We start from the raw sequence: 9,142 nt of genomic DNA on the forward strand, positions 1-9,142 counted from the left end.
TGATAAAAGGTAGGAGTCTAGTTCATTCTTCTGCATGTGGCTACCAGTTACCCCAGCACCATTTATTGAATAGGGAGTCCTTTCCCTATTGCTTATTTTTGTTGACTTTGTCAAAGATGAGATGGCTGTAGGTGTGTGGCTTTATATCAGAGTTCTCTATTCTGTTTCATTGGTCTATATGTATGTTTTTGTACTGTTGCTATGCCATTTGGTTACTATAGCCTTATAGTATGTGTTGAAGTTCTGTAATATGAAGCTTCCAGCTGTATTCTTTTTTGCTTATGATTGTTTTGGCTGTTTAGGCTCCTTGTTGGTTGCATATGAATTTTAGAATAGTTTTTTTCTAGTTCTGTGAAAAATGACATTGGTAGTTTGATAGGAATAGCATTGAATCTGTAGATTGCTTTAGGATGTATGGCCATTTTAATGATATTGATTCTTGTATTCCATGAGCTTGAGTGTTTCTCCATTTGTTTGTGTCATCTTTGATTTCTTTCAGCAGTGTTTTGTAGTTCTCCTTGTAGAGATCGTTCCCTTCCTTGATTAGATGTGTTCCTAGGTATTTTATTTTTGCGTGTGGCTACTGTAAATGGGATTGTGTTCTTGATTTGGCGTTCAGCTTGAACGTTGTTGGTGTAAATAAATGCTACTAATTTTATACATTGGTTTTGTGTCCTGAAACTTAACTGAAGTCATGTATTAGTTCTAGGAGTCTTTTGGTGAAGTCCTTAGGGCTTTCTAGGTATAAGACCATATTATCAGCAAAGAGAGATAGTTTGACTTCTTTTCCTATTTGGATGCCTTTTACTTTTTCTCTTGAGTGATTGCTCTATACTTCCAGTATTATGTTGAATAGGAGTGGTGAGATTGGGCATCCTTGTCTTGTTCTGGTTCTCAGGGAGAATGCTTCCAATTTTTGCCCATTTAGCATGATGTTGGCTATAAGTTTGTCAAAGATTGCTCCTATTATTTTGAGGTATGTTCCTTCAGTGCCTAGTTTCTTGAGGGTTTTTCTTTTATCCTGAAGTCATGTTGGATTTTGCCAAAAGCTTTTTCCATGTATTTTGAGATGATCATAGGTTTTTGCTTTTAATTCTGTTTGTATGTTTTAATTCTGTTTATTGTATTTGTCAATACATCATATTTATTGATTTGTGTGTGTTAAACCAACTTTACAACCCAGGAATGAAGCTTATTTAGTTGTGGTGAGTTAACTTTTGATGTGCTGCTGAATTCAGTTTCCTAGTATTTTGTTGAGGATTTTTGCTCTATGTTCATCAGGGATATTGGTCTATACTTTTCTTTTCTTTTCTTTTCTTTTTTTTATCATGTCTTTTCCAGGTTTTGGTATAAGGGTGATGCTGGTTTCGCAGAATGAGTTAGAGAGGAGTCCCTTCTCAACATTTTGGAATAGTTTTCAGCATATTTGAAGTAGTATCAGCACTGCTTTGAACATCTGGTAGAATTCAGCTGTGAGTCCATCTGGTCTGGGGCTTCTTTTGGGTGGTAGGTTTTTTATTACTAATTCGATTTTGGAACTCGATATTGGTCTGTTCAGAGTTTTAATTTCTTCCTGATTCAATCTTGGGAGATTTTGTTTCTAGGAATTTATCAGTTTCCTCTCGATTTTCTAGTTTTGTATGTAGAGGTGTTCTAATAGTCTCTGAGGATCTTTTGTATTTCTGTGGGATTGGTTGTAATGTCATCTTTGTCATTTCTGACTGTGCTTATTGGAATCTTCCCTTTTTTTCCTTTGTTAATCTAATTAGTGTTCTATCAATTTTGTTTATCCTTTCAGAGAACCAGGTTTTGGTTTCATTGATTCTTTTTCTCCCCCTTAATGATCACTGTCAGAAAATCATTGATTCTTTATATGGATTTTTGGATCTCAATTTTGTTGTATCTCACTCCGATTGTAGTTACTTCTTTTCATCTGGCTCTAGGGTTAGTTCTTGTTTTCCTAGTTCCTTTAGGTGTGATGTTAAATTGTTAATTTGAGATCTTTCCAACTTTTTGTAGTAGGCATTTAGTACTATACAGTTTCCTCCTAACACTGCTTTTGCTACATCTCAGAGATTTTTGGTGTGTTGTGTCTGTTTTCATTTATTTCAAAGAATTTTTTGATTTCTGCCTTAACTTTGTTGTTTACCCAAAAGTCATTCAGGAGCAAGTTTTAAAATTTCCATGTAATTGTGTGATTTGGAGAAATCTTGGTATAGTTTTGTTTTAGTTGTTTTTTGCTTCCAACTGTATTAGTCTCTTTTTATTCTTTTGGTAATGTCTTCCAGAGTTAACTACTTCTGTTGTAGGTGATAAAATGTAAAAGGCCCTACTTCAGATGTTGATACTGCTATGAGCGTGGTCTCTTCCTTTACTCAACTGAGAATTAAAACTTTTGATTCTTTTTTATATCCCAGTCCCAGAAGTAATTCCTTCTATAGAAGTTATCTACTGATAGTCTTATTCATCCTAGTAGTGGCTTAAAACCAGGCTCTAACCTCTACAGGAACACTGTAGGATGCATTTAGCGTAAACATATATTAAATTAAAAAGGATTCTTTAAGTGCATTTTATTTTTAGACAACCTACATGACCAGTTTTTTTTTTTTTTTTGGAGACGGTGTCTTACTCTGTCACCAGGCTAAAGTGCAGTGGCATGATCTTGGCTCGCTGCAACCTCCGACTCCCTGGTTCAAGCGATTCTCCTGCCTCAGCCTGCCAAGTAGCTGGGATTATAGGCATGTTCCACCAGGCCCAGCTGATTTTTGTATTTTTAGTAGAGACAGGGTTTCACCATGTTGGCCAGGATGGTCTCCAACTCCTGACCTTGTGATCCGCCCACCTCGGACTCCCAAAGTGTTGGGATTACAGGTGTGAGCCACCATGCCGGTTGACATATTTTTCTTAAAAGTAATGCTTCCACTCCAAATATATAATGGTCAAAATAAATGAAGAGCTTGAGATGACATCAGTCTAATTTATCTTAAGTCATTGTGTCCTGTGGGTGATAGGCAGCAGGCAGTTATGAAGACAGGTGATAGAACTAAAGAAATTGCCAATTGGTTAACATTTTTCCATTTCTAAACCATCTTTAAATAAAATCATATACAGGGTCACACCATCCTCATGGCAGAGCAACCATGCCATCTGGATTCACATTTTTACCAGTGAAAAACTGGTAGTTGTTGAAATTAATAAGATGTGCTTGGTTTGTTCTACAGCCTCTGTCATAAAAGGTTTTACTGTTTAGGTCTCTGTTCTTCAAGTTGGTCTTTGATTGATTTTATGTAATCTTTGATGTATTTCTTGTAGGCTTCTTTTGTGAAGTTTGTTTCCTGCAAGCGATGGTTCATGACAGTATCAACATAAGTGATTAATGTGCTTTCGGTACCTTCACCCTCAGGGCCTTCTGCGGAGGCATTTCTTTCAGTGTCACCCTCTGTCCTACTGACCGTCTTCCTCCCCACCCCCCATCCCACTTACATGCACAGACCGCTTGCAATCTCCCAGATATTGTAAATGTTGGAGAACAGCTCATCATGGCTAATAAGGTCCGGGTAGATAACATGATGGCGGCTGAAGGGAGATGCAGTGATGCTGGCTTAGCAGGATTCCAGAGATCAGAGTGAGCATGATGCGGCTGGAGCAGTGCTTGGTGGGAGGCAGGAGTGGGTGGAAAAGGGGATTTCTATTTTTATTCCTCTGTGGTCCATAAGTATGGTTGGTATGATGTTCATTTTTTGGAATTTATTGAGATTTGCTTTATGGCTGAGCCTATGGTCGGTTGTGGAGTATGTTCCATGTGCAGATGATGGGAGTATTATTCTTTGGTCAATGGGTGGAGTATTCTGTAGATGTCCATGAGGTCCAATTGGTCAAGTTTAAATTCAGAATTCCTTTGTTAGTTTTCTGCCTGGATGATCTAATGTTTTCCGTAGGGTGTTGAAATCCCCCACTATTATCGTGTGTGTGGCTGTGTAAGAGTTTTGTAGGTCTAGAAGTACTTGTTTGTGATTCTGGGTGCTCCAATTTTGGATGAGTGTATATTTAGGATAGTTAAGCCTTCTTGTTGAATTGAAGGCTTTATCATTATATAATGGCCTTCTTTGTATTTTTTTTTTATTGTTGTTGGTTTAAAGTCTGTTTTGTCTGATATAATAATAGTGACCTGTGCTCTTTTTTGTTTTCTATTTGCTTGGTGGATCACTCTTCATTTATTTTGAGCCTATGGGTGTTGTTACGTGCCTCTTGTTTTTTATACAACTTACCACTTTGTGTCTTTTTAGTGGAGTGTTTAGACCATTTACATTCAAGGTTAATATTGATATTTGAGGGTTTTTTTATTCAGATGGAGTCTTGCTCTGTCACTAAGGCTGGAGTGCGGTGGCACAATCTCAGCTCACTATAACTTTTGTCTCCGGGTTCAAGACATTCTCCTGCCTCAGCTTCCTGAGTAGCTGGGACTGCAGGCGAGCATCACCACACCTGGCTAATTTTTGTATTTTTAGTAGAGACAGGGTTTCACCATGTTGCCAGGCTGATCATGAACTCCTTACCTCAAGTGATCTGCCTGCCTTGGCCTCCCAAAGTGTTGGGATTACAGGCATGAGTCACTGTCTCTGACTGATACGTAAGGTTTTGATCCTATCGTGAAATTGTTAGCTGGTTGCTTTGTAGTTTCTTTTGTGTGGTTACTTTATAGGGTCTGTGTGCTTAAGTGTGTTTTCATGGTAGCTGGCATTGGTCTTTTGTTTCCATGTTTAGAGCTCCCTTAAGGAGCTCTTGTAATGGTGGTCTAGTCGTAACTAATTCCTTTAATGCTTGCATGTCTGGAAAAGCTTTTATTTCTGCTGTGCTTATGAAACTTAACTTGGCAGGGTATGAAATTCTTGATTGGAATTTCTTTTCATTAAGAATACTGAAAATAGGCCCCTTATCTGTCCTGGCTTGTAAGATTTCTGCTGAGACGTCTGCTTTTAGCCTAAAGGGTTTCCTTTTGTACATGATCTCACCTTTTTCTCTAGCTGCCTTTAAGATTTTTTCTTTAGAATTGACCTCGGACAGTCTGGGAGTGCAGGGGCCATGAAGAGTGGGGCCAGACTGGGCACATCCATCTACAGGTCCCTCAGTGGCAGGTACAAGAACTGATGCTGAGGGAGAATCCACTGGGCAGCCACCAGGTGCCCAGAGGTGTATCTAGGCATGGAACTGGAGAACCTCCTTGCCCCAGGTTCTCTGCACAATGATGGGGGGCAGCCTAAAATTCTAATCCAGGGAAGTGAGTGCTCCAGATACCTGGAGATCTTTCTGGGCATGGAGTGGAGAGGGCCTCCCTGCATCAAGATCTCTGCATAGGAGAGGTGGGATGACTCAGGCTACTGGACCAGGCAAGCAGGTGCTATGAATACCTGGAGATCTGCCTAGGTGTGTAGCAGACAGAGCCCCCTTGCACCAGGATCTCTGCACAGGAAGGGTGGAGTGGGTCAGGCTGTTAATCAAGGTGAGTGGCTGCTCCAAAGGTCTGGACATCTGCCTGGGCATGGAGTGGAGATGACCCTGCTGCACCATGATCTCTGTCCATGAAAGATGAGTGATTCAGGCTGCTGGTTCAGGCAAGTGAGTGCCCTGAATGCCTGGATTTCTGCCTGAGGGTGGAGCAGAGGGGACCCCACTTCACCTCGATCCCAGGGGAACAGGCAGGGGTACCAAGTGATGGCACACGCAGTTCAGTTTCAGATTGCCAAGCTGGCCATGGTTGCAAGTCTCATTGCCTAGGAGAAACTGCAGTGGTAGCAGCTCTCCTCCCACTCCAAGCTTGCAATAGGGAAGAGTATAATTCCAGTACCTATTTCTGAGGTGCTTTCCACCTCAGAAGTGGTGGAGGCTGTGGAGACTACTATCCTGCTCCCGAGCAGGTTCTCTAGTCTCTGGCCCAAGAGTAAAATGCTTGTATGGCCATGCAGCTGGGTTGCTTAGAATGGCTGACTTTGTGCGCACCCAGATTAAAAATGGCATCCTGTGCTTGGTCCTATGTCTGGGAAAGTGTCTGCAGCTTCTTCTAGTGTTTTTCCCTCACAGTGTCTCCAGCCCTCTCCCCAGGTTAGCTTCAGGGCTTGGGAGAAAAAAAAAATTCTCCCTCAGCCTGAGTTGCTCTGATCTCCAGTGGAAAGGTGAGTCACTGAGGGAGGCTGTCTTTCTCTCTCATGTACTGGGGCTTCACTTACTTTCATCAGCCAAATGCCATCACAGTGACTGTTTGGTGGGATTCTCGTCTCTGGGATTTGGAGTATCCTGCATGATTCCAGTGGATTCCCATTTTCCTTCTTGAATTAAAGCTCACACCATTGATCTTTATTTACTATTTTGTTATATCCAAATGGCGGAGGCCTGCTAACAGGCGTTAATCTGCCACCTTAGAAAAAAAAGGCTATATTAACTCTCAAACAATGGCACAAATGCTTTTCCTTGTACTTTTTGTACTTCTGTATGCTACAGAAATGCTTTATCTTTCTATTTCACCTCATAAAATATTAAAAGGAAGTATACTTGCTAGTTGAAATTTAGTATAATTAATAATTCTTAGATTGTGCAGAGGACTTTCTTATCTTAAGTGAAATATCTTTGTGGTTGTTCATGCTGTTTTTGTCTGTTGTGTTATTTTAACGGTGAGTAGCAATGGAGAATAAAGAGACCACTTGCAAGGTTTGGTGCTACTACCTTAATTCATGCTAAGATGTCTACAGTTTTACTTGTTATTCCTTTTGCATCATCAGTTCAGATGTCAACAAAACCAAATACAAATACTAAATGAGAAAAAGGCATACTTTGTCTTGGTATTATGAAAATAGTTTTGACCTTATGAACACACTGAAAATGGTCTTAGGTACCCTCAGTGGTTTGTATATTACACTCTGAGAACTGTTGTTCTGCACTTAGGGTGACTATATGTAATTTATAATCTAGTTTTGAGAGACAGAGAAATGGGATTCTATTAATAATTACCTCAGAATAACTAACAGGTGTAAACTGGGACTGTCCTGGGCGAACTGGGACGTGTAGTCACCCTATGATTACCTTATTTCTAGGGGACTTCAAGTCAGCTTCTGTGTTTGGTCTTCATGTCACATGATCTTTTTGAAATGATACTATCAGTCATGATGGAAGGAAGGGAAGGGAAGAAAAGGGACACTGAGACTTTTGTGGTGGCTTTCATATTTGAGCATTAAAACTCTTAAAATATAGGTGTTAAACTATATGTCCAATTGTTCTTCAACTTAGATGTGTTGAAAATTTCAGCAATGTGGTTGGTTCTTTGGGTGATTTGAGAGTTAGAATATTGTTTGGTCATCAGGAGACATCTTTTATGCTAATGAGTATTCACAAAGAAGAAATTCACCTGTTTCTGTATTTCGTGAATCATGTAATTTTATTTGGATTGGTTCAAAGATGATCCAAGAATCACAAAACTATAACTGCCACAATGTATCAAAGGATTTTTGATGGTGAATAAGAAACAATACACTTATGAATGTGGATATTGTTATGCCATGTTAGTGTATTACAACATTCTTTAAATTATGTTTGTGGAATTGAATTCTTGCTATGTTAAAATTTATTGTTAAATTTACTATTTCTAATGAGAACAAAGGTACAATGCACCAGAATCTCTGGGACACAGCTAAGGCAGTGTTAAGAGGGAAATTCATAGCACTAAATGCCCACATCAAAAAGTTAGAGAGATCTCAAATTAAGAATGTAACATCACAATTGAAAGAATCAGAGAAGCAAGAACAAATCAGCCCTAAAGCTAGCAGAAGACCAAAATTAGAGCGGAACTGAAGGAAATCAAGGCACAAAAAACCATTCAGAAGATTAATGAATCCAGGAGTTGGTTTTTGAAAAATTAATAAGATAGATAGACTGCTGGCTAGACTAATAAAGAGAGAAGATCAAAATAAACACAATTAGAAATGAAGGGATATTACCACTGACCCCACAGAAATGAAAATAACCATCAGAAACTATTGTGAAAAACACCTCTATGCACACAAACTAGAAAGCCTAGAAGAGATGAATAAATTCCTGAACACATACATCCTCCCAAGACTTAACCAGGAAGAAATTGATTCCCTGAATAGTTCCTTGTTGGAACTCCAAAATTGAATCAGTAATAAATAGCCTATCAACCAAAAAAAGCCCAAGATGTGATGGATAAACAGCTAAGTTCTACCTGATGTACAAAAAGAGCTGCTACTATTCTTACTGAAACTATTCCAAAAAATTGAGGAGAAAGGACTCCTCCCCAACCAATTCTGTGAGGCCAGCATCATCCTGATACCAAAGCCTGGGAGAGACACAACAAAAAAGAAACCTTCAGGCCAATATTCCTGATGAACATCGCTGCAAAAATCCTTAACAAAATACTTGATACTTGTAAACCAAATTTAGCAGCACATCAAAAAGCGAATCCACCATTATGAAGTAGGCTTTATCCCTGGAATGCAAAGTTGGTTCAACACACTGAAATCAATAAATGTGATTCATTACATAAACAAAGCTAAAGACAGAAACTAAGTGCTTATCTCAATAGATGCAGAAAAGGCTTTAGATAAAATTCAACAGCCTTTCATGTTAAAAACTCAAGAAATTAGGTATTGAAGGAACATACCTCAAAATAATACAAGCCATCTATGACAGACCTACAGCCAACATTATACTGAATGGGGAAAAGCTGAATGCATTCCCCTTGAAAACAGCACAAGACAAGTATGCCCTCTCTCACCAGTCCTATTCAACATAGTATTGGAAGTCCTAGCTAGAGCCGTCAGGCAAGACAAAGAAATAAAGGACATCCAAATAGGAAGAGACAAAGTCAAACTGTCACTATTTGCAGATGACATGACTCTATATATAGAAAACTCTATAGTCTTGGCCAAAAGCTCCTTCAGGTAATAAACAACTTCAGCAAAGTTTTAGGATACAAAAATCAATGTGCAAAACTCACTAGCATTCCTATATATCAACAATAGCCGAGCTGAGAGGCAAACCAGGAGGGCAATTCCATTGCCACAAAAAGAATAAAACACCTAGCAATACAGCTAACCAGGGAGGTGAAAGATCTTTTTTTTTTTTTTTTTTTTTT

General features: G+C 39.1%; 1 protein-coding gene and 1 pseudogene across 1 annotated transcript in view; one reads left to right on the top strand and one right to left on the bottom strand.

Annotated features, from left to right (window-relative positions):
- Positions 1-9,142, top strand: part of GTF2A1L (general transcription factor IIA, 1-like) — an 84,260-nt gene that overhangs the window by 24,891 nt on the left and 50,227 nt on the right. The gene's annotated exons all lie outside the window — the stretch shown is intronic.
- Positions 3,064-9,142, bottom strand: part of LOC105540847 — a 9,239-nt pseudogene continuing 3,160 nt past the window's right edge.

This window comes from Mandrillus leucophaeus, unplaced genomic scaffold (assembly GCF_000951045.1).
Source record: "Mandrillus leucophaeus isolate KB7577 unplaced genomic scaffold, Mleu.le_1.0 Scaffold229, whole genome shotgun sequence".
In the NCBI taxonomy this organism is placed as follows: Eukaryota; Metazoa; Chordata; class Mammalia; order Primates; family Cercopithecidae; genus Mandrillus; species Mandrillus leucophaeus.